Raw genomic sequence first — 8,179 nt, forward strand, 5'->3', positions numbered from 1 at the left:
TGGTATTTTGGGAGGCCAAGGCAGGAGGATCACTTGAGGCCAGGAGTTAGAGACCAGCCTGGGCAACATAACAAGACCCCGTCTCTACAATAACTAAAGAATGTGGCCGGGTGCGGTGGCTCACACCTATAATCCAAGCACTTTGGCCGAGGTGAGCAGATCATGAGGTCAGGAGTTCAAGACCAGCCTGGCCAATATGGTGAAACCTTGTTTCTATTAAAAATACAAAAATTTGCCTGGCGTGGTGGTGGGCGCCTGTAATCCCAGCTACTCAGGAGGCTGAGGCAGGAGAAACGGTTGAAACCGGAAGGCAGAGGTTGCAGTGAGCCGAGATTGCGCCACTGCACTCCAGCATGGGTGAAAGAGCGAAACTCCATCTCAAACAAACAAACAAAAAAAATTAGCCAGGCATAGTGGCATACCTGTAGTCCCAGCTACTTGGTGGGAGGATCACTTGAGCCCAGGAGTTGGAGGCTGCAGTGAGCTATGACTGCACCACTGTACTCTAGTCTGGGTGACAGAGTGAGACCTTGTCTCAAACAAAAAGAAATAAATACCCCCAACAGATCTGACCAGACCCCAGTGCAGATCTGTTATTTTATCCAGTCCAGTTGGTCTCAACGAGGGCAGACTGGACCTTTGGGCTGTCAGGAAGTTTGGGGCTAGCTCTGTGCTTACAGAGATTATAGTCTGTGGGAGACCAGCCAGGAAGAAGTCATAACCCAGGACATCCTCCCAGGCCACTAGCCCTCTCTGCCTGTCCTTGCACATCCTATCCCTTCTCACCCTGGTCCTCATTGGCTGATCTCTTGCCTTTCTCCCCAACCCCATAAGCTCCTTGAGGCAGCTATAAGTCTATAATGTTCACAGTTGTATCACCTGTGCCTGGCCCAGCAGTTGACATCTAATAAGTCTTCAATAAATGTTTATTGAATTAAAGAATAAATTTCTGAAACTATTGCCATCATACTTTGTACATTTTAAAATATGTTCCTAGCAATGTATATATCATTTGATTTGGTAATTCTACCTCTATCAATTTATTCCAAGGAAATCATCAGACACATATAAAGATGTATAAGTAAGGAGGCCAGGTACATTGGTTCATGCCTGTAATCCCAGTCCTTTGGGAGACTGAGGTGGAAGTATTGCTCGAGGCCAGGAATTTGAGACAGACCAGCCTGAGCAACACAGTGAGACCCCACTGTGTGTTTTTTTTTTTTTTGAGACCGAGTTTCGCTCTGTTGCCCAGGTTGGAGTGCAGTTGCACGATCTTGGCTCACTGCGACCTCCACTTCCCGGTTCATGCCATTCTCCTGCCTCAGCCTCCTGAGTAGCTGGGACTACAGGCACCCGCCACCACGCCCGGCTAATTTTTTTTGTATTTTTAGTAGAGACGGGGTTTCACTGTGTTAGCCAGGATGGTCTCGATCTCCTGACCTTGGGATCCACCCGCCACGGCCTCCCAAAGTGCTGGGATTACAGGCATGAGCCACCGCGCCCGGCCGACCCCATCTCTTAAAAAAAATCATACTGGGTCTCAAAAAAAAATACTAAAGATGTGCAAGTAAGGATGTTCACTGCAGTGATATTTGCCACACTGAAAACTAGAAATAATAAAATCACAGCAGTGTGTGAATGAATATTACGTGGCAAGTTCTCCAAGGCCGATCAAGCAAGGAAACATTTATCATAGGGCACTGGGTGGGAAAAAACTGGTCAAAAAGCCATCCTATGATCCTGATTGCTCAATGGTTTTCCTTTTTTTTTTTTTTTTTTTTTATGATGGGGTCGCTCTATGTTACCCAGGCTGGACAGCAGTGGCTATTCACAGGTGTGATTATAGCACACTACAGTCTCAAACTCCTGGACTTAAGGGATCCTCTCACCTCAGCCTCCTGAGTAGCTGGGATTATAGGCACACCACCACACCTGGCCTTGACTGTTTACATACTACTAATACATACAGGTTGAGCATCTCCAATCCAAAAATCCGAAATCCAAAATGCTCCAAAATCTGAAACTTTTTGAGCACCTACGTGATGCTCTGGGGGGCCTGAGATAGTGACACTTTTGCTTTCTGATGGTTCAATGTACACAAACTTTGTTTCATGCACAAAATTATTTAACGTAGTGTGTCAAATTACCTTCAAGATATGTCTCTAAGGTAAGTATGAAACGTAAATGAATTTTGTGTTTAGACTTGGGTCCCATCCCCAAGATATTATGTATATGCAAATATTCCAAAGTCCAAAAAAAATCCGAAATCCAAAACATTTCTGGTCCCAAGAATTTTAGGTAAGTGATACTCAACCTGTATCAGAAAAGCTTGACAGAGCATCACCCTAATACCAAAACCAGGAAAGGACATAACCAAAATAGAAAACTACAGACCGATAACCTTGATGAACACAGATGCTAAAATCCTTAACAAAATACTAGATAACTGAATCCAACAACATATCAAAAAGATAATCTACCATGGTCAAGTGGGTTTCATACCAGGGTTGCAGGGATGGTTTAAAATATGCAAGTCAATAAATGTGATGCACCACATAAACAGAATTAAAAACAAAAATCAGGTCGGACACAGTGGCTCATGCCTGTAATCCCAGCACTTTGGGAGGCCCAGGCGGGTGGATCACCTGAGGTTAGGAGATCAAAACGAGCCTGGCTAACATGGTGAAACCCTGTCCCTATTAAAAATACAAAAAATTAGCCAGGTATGGTGGTGTGCACCTGTAATCCCAGCTACTCGGGAGGCTGAGGTGGGAGGATCGCTTGAACCCGGGAGATGGAGGTTGCAGTGATCTGAGATCACGCCATTGCACTCCAGCCCTGGTGACAGAGCAAAACTCCATCTCAAAAAAAAAGAAAAAAAGAATTAAAAAAAATCATATGATCATCTCAATAGATGCAGAAAAAGCATTTGACAAAATCCAGCATCCCTTTATGATTCAAACTCTCAGCAAAATCAGCATACAAGGGACATACCTCAATGTAATAAAAGCCATCTATGAAAAACCCACAGTCAACATAATACTGAATGGGGAAAAGTTGAAAGCATTCGCTCTGAGAACTGGAACAAGACAAGGATGTCCACTCTCACCACTCCTCTTCAACATAGTACTGGAAGTCCTAGCCAGAGCAATCAGACAAGAGAAAGAAATAAAAGGCATTCAAATTAGTAAAGAGGAAGTCAAACTGTCACTATTTGCTGAAAATATGATTGTTTACCTTGAAAACCCTAAATACTCCTCCAGAAAGCTCCTAGAACTGATAAAAGAATTCAGCAAAGTTTCCAGATACAAGATTAATGTACATAAATCAGTAGCTCTCCTATACACCAACAACGACCAAGCAGAGAATCAAATCAAGAACTCAACCCCTTTTACAACATCTGCAAAAAAAACAAAACAAAACAAAAAACTTAGGAATATACCTAACCAAGGAGTCGAAAGACCTCTACAAGGAAGACTACAAAACACTGCTGAAAGAAATCATAGATGACACAAACAAATGGAAACACATCCCATGTTCATGGATGGGTAGAATCAATATTGAGAAAATGACTATACTGCCAAAAGCAATCTACAAGTTCAATGCAATCCCCATCAAAATATCAACATCATTCTTCACAGAATTGGAAAAAACAATTCTAAAATTCATATGGAACCAAAAAAGAGCCCACATAGCCAAAACAAGACTAAGCAAAAAGAACAAATCTGGAGGCATCACACTACCTGATTTCAAACTCTACTGTAAGGCCATACTCACCAAAACAGCGTGGTACTGGTATAAAAATAGGCACATAGACCAATGGAACAGAATAGAGAGCCCAGAAATGAAACCACATACTTACAACCAACTGATCTTTGACAAAGCAAACAAAAACATAAAGTGGGAAAAGGACACCCTTTTCAACTCATGGTGCTGGGATAATTGGTTAGCCACACATAGGAGATTAAAACTGGATCCTCATCTCTCAGCTTTTACAAAAATCAACTCGAGATGGATTAAGGACTTAAATCTAAGACCTGAAACTATAAAAATTCTAGAAGATAACGTTGGGAAAACCCTTCTAGATGTTGGCTTAGGCAAGGATTTCATGACCAAGAACCCAAAAGTGAATGCAATAGAAACAAAGATAAATAGTTGGGACTTAATTAAACTAGAGAGCTTTTGTACAGCAAAAGGAACAGTCAGCAAAGTAAACAGACAACCCACAGAGTGGGAGAAAATCTTCACAATCTATACATTTGACGAAGGACTAATATCCGGAATCTACAAGGAACTCAAACAAATCAGTAAGTAAAAAACAAACAATCCCATCAAAAAGTGGGCTAAGGACATGACTAGACAATTCTCTAAAGAAGATATACAAATGGCCAACAAACATATGAAAAAATGCTCAACATCATTAATGATCAGGGAAATACAAATCAAAACCACAGTGTGATACCACCTTACTCCTGCAAGAATGGCCATAATTAAAAAATCAAAAAACAGTAGATGTTGGCATGGATCCGGTGATCAGGGAACACTTCTACACTGCTGGTAGCAATGTAAACTAGTACAGCCACTATGGAAAACAGTGTGGAGATTCCTTAAAGAACTAAAAGTAGAACTACCATCTGATCCAGCAATCCCACTACTGGGTATCCACCCAAAGGAAAATAAGTCATTATATGAAAAAGATATTTCCACACACATGTTTATGGCAGCACAATTCACAATTGCAAAATCGTGGAACCAACCCAGATGCCCATCAATCAACGAGTTGATAAAGAAACTGTGGTATATGTATATACGATGGAATACTACTCAGCCATAAAAAGAAATGAATTAACAGCATCTGCAGCGACCTAGATAAGATTGGAGACTAATATTCTAAGTGAAGTAACTCAGGAATGGAAAACCAAACATCGTATGTTCTCACTGATATGTGAGAGCTACGTTATGAGGATGCAAAGGCATAGGAATGATACAATGGACTGTAGGGACCTGGGGGAAAGAATGGAAGGAGGGTGAGGGATAAAAGACTGCAAATATGGCGCAGTGTATACTGCTCTGGTGATGGGTGCACCAAAATCTCACAAATCACCAGTAAAGAACTCACTCATGGCCCAGCACGGTGTCTCACGCCTGTAATCCCAGCACTTTGGGAGGCTAAGGCGGGCGGATCACGAGGTCAGGAGATCGAGACCATCCTGGCCAACATGGCGAAAACCCGTCTCTACTAAAAATACAAAAATTAGCTGGGCATGGTGGCACATGCCTGTAATACCAGCTACTCGGGAGGCTGAGGCAGGAGAATCGCTTGAACCAGGGTATCGGAGGTTTCAGTGAGCCGAGATCGCACCACTGCACTCCAGCCTGGCAACAGAGCAAGACTCCGTCTCAAAAAAAAAAAAAAAAAGAACTCACTCATGTAACCAAATACCACCTGTACCCCAATAACTTATGGAAAAAATAAAAATACAATTAAAAAAGAAAACCTTGGCAGGATGGTCACTAAAATGTTAACAGTGGTGATCCTTGAGTAGTGACATGACCAGTGATTTTAATTTTCTGCTGTATGCTTTTCTGACTTCCAAATTTTCTACAATAGATGTCACTACTATAATTAGAGAAGAAATATTTGGGATTTTAAATGTACCCAACAAGGCCGGGCATAGTGGCTCACACCTGTAATCCTAGCACTTTGGGAGACTGAGGTGGGAGGATCCCTTAAGGCCGGGAGTTTGAGACCAGCCTGGGCAACATAGTGAGACCCCTGTCTCTACATAATCTTTAAAAAAAAAGAAAAAAGGAAGTGAAAGTTGGAGGCCAAGGTCGTTTGATGAATGAGGCTTGGCTGTACAGGCTGCTCATGCCTTCCTCCCCCAGGCCTCCATCACAGCCCTCACATCCCCCATTTTCCCCTCCCACATAAATAGCAAAAACCAGGAGCCACTGACACCAGTGAGACCAGAGAGAAAACTCTCAAGCAGAGAAATCAACTCGGCTTTAAAAACAGCATGTAATTGAGACTGGAGGCACCTGAATGGAGGCACAGGCTCCCCCAAGTTGACCTGAGTGGGTTGCTGGGGCAGCTGGCGCTTCACCTTAGAAGGGCAGTCTCCATTGTCTCCTCTCACTTTCCTGAGTTCCCAGTACCCAGAGAAAATGCTGAAGACAGGCTGCAGGAAGGAAAGAACTGGATTAACTTTTATTTGGTTGTTAAAGAGGTAATACATGCCTTAATTCATTCAAGAGATACAAAGGAGTACCAGTAAAGAGTGTCCTTCCCACGCCATACCACACCCTTCCACAACCTTCCACAACCTTCCGGTGTCCAGTCTCCTCCCTGTAGGTAAACACTCTCCCTAGCTTCTCCTAAGTCCTTTTAGAGAGGACTTGCATACACACACAAATGAGAGTCAAATTTAAAATCCGCTTCCTCCCTTTCCAGTGATTTTGGACAATATTGAATGAGGGACCCGGCAGCCCTGGGTTTTCATCTTTGTTCAGTCACTCACTGTGCATCTTCGAGCCCATCACTCATCCTCTCTTGAGCCTTGCTTTTCTCATCTGTAAAATGGGGTAAAAATCCCCCCAGGGTTACTATGTAGATGAAGTTGGATGCAAAACTATATGAAGAATTCCAATTGTATCTTTTTTTTTTTTTTGACACAGAATCTTACTCTGTAGCCCAAGCTGGAGTGCAGTGGTGCAATCTTGGCTCGCTGCAACCTCCACCTCCTGGACTCAAGCAATTCTCATGCCTCAGCCTCCCGAGTAGCTGGGACTACAGGCACCTGCCACAATGCCTGGCTAATTTTTTGTATTTTAGTGGAGACGGGATGTCACCATGTTGCCCAGGATGGTCTTCAACTTCTGAGCTCAGGTAATCCGCCCGCCTCGGCCTCCCAAAGTGCTGGGATTACAGGCATGAGCTACTGTGCCCGGCCCAGTTGTATCATTTAAGAACTACAAATAAATATGAAAAAGACCTGAGTCCCTCCGAAGAGGAAATGGGTCAGTGGAGTTTGGGCTATCCCCAGAGCTCTCTCCCAGGTAAAGGATGTTGGCAGCTCTCCCAGGTAAAGGGTGGCTGGCTTCTCTGGGAGACAGAAGGTCCAGGCCTCACCCAGAAGCATGCCTTTGTCTTCTTGATCTGTAGATGCCATTTCCGGCTTGGAGACCTGGGGCCTTGACAGTGTTGGATTCTCTGTCACATCTGGTCTTGGGGGCAACTTATCTCTGTCATAAGTCCCCTGCCCCACCCTAGGGTCATATTTATATTAAGGATCCCTTCCTGCTCCTGGATCAGAGAGGGGCATCTTTGCAGGCCTGGGCAGTCACTGACATTGGCCCACCCAACCAGTTATCAATTAATCTCCATAGCTCTATCTGAGGATCTGGGGTTCAGGGCCTGGGAGAGGGAAACTGAGACAGACACAGAGATGAAGGGGAGCCAGGCAGACAAGATGGCAGATTCCTGCACAAGGTCAGCCAAGAGCAGGGCCTGAAAGAGTGTCTCTATTCAAGATCTGGACAGCAGACATTGTACTAGTGGCTGTTCCACTCCTGCTGAGTACAGGACCCCGGGTGGGATCATTTGTCTGTCCTTCCATCCACCCATCTGTTTGTCTTTCCAAAACTGCCTGCTGAGGACTAGCCAGAGACAAGCCCTATCCCTGGCACAAGGCCACATGCTAAGATGAATCAGATTGGGCCGGCTGGAGCCAGTGGGTGGAAGACAGAGGACGCACCAGGTGGAGGGCACAACAACGACCAGGGCTTGTGGGTGGGAAAATACTGGGCCAAGGCAGGCACTGGGGTTGAGTGCAGGGTGGAGGGTCTGAGCTCCCAGGGGGTGTACTGAAGTTTATGGGGAGGTCAGGAGAGGAGGGACAAACAGCAGGCTACGGAGGGACAAAGCAGAGTCCCTGAAGAAAGGAGGAAGCAGCAGACAAAATAACAGGGAGGGTGGAAGTCAGAGCCTCAGACTTAGCTCCATGGGGAAGCCACCTGGTGTCTGCCTGTCTTCAGGCCCATTGGTTGATGCCACTCCTTCTCACTCCCCCTTGGGGGATCTGGTTCCACCTGGGCCAAGGGTTCACATTGCCATTCCTGTCCCTGCATCTACCCCAGGGTTCCCGGACCCCCACACTCACAGCACACCCTTGTACCC

This window comes from Gorilla gorilla, chromosome 18, assembly GCF_029281585.2.
Source record: "Gorilla gorilla gorilla isolate KB3781 chromosome 18, NHGRI_mGorGor1-v2.1_pri, whole genome shotgun sequence".
Lineage (NCBI taxonomy): Eukaryota > Metazoa > Chordata > Mammalia > Primates > Hominidae > Gorilla > Gorilla gorilla.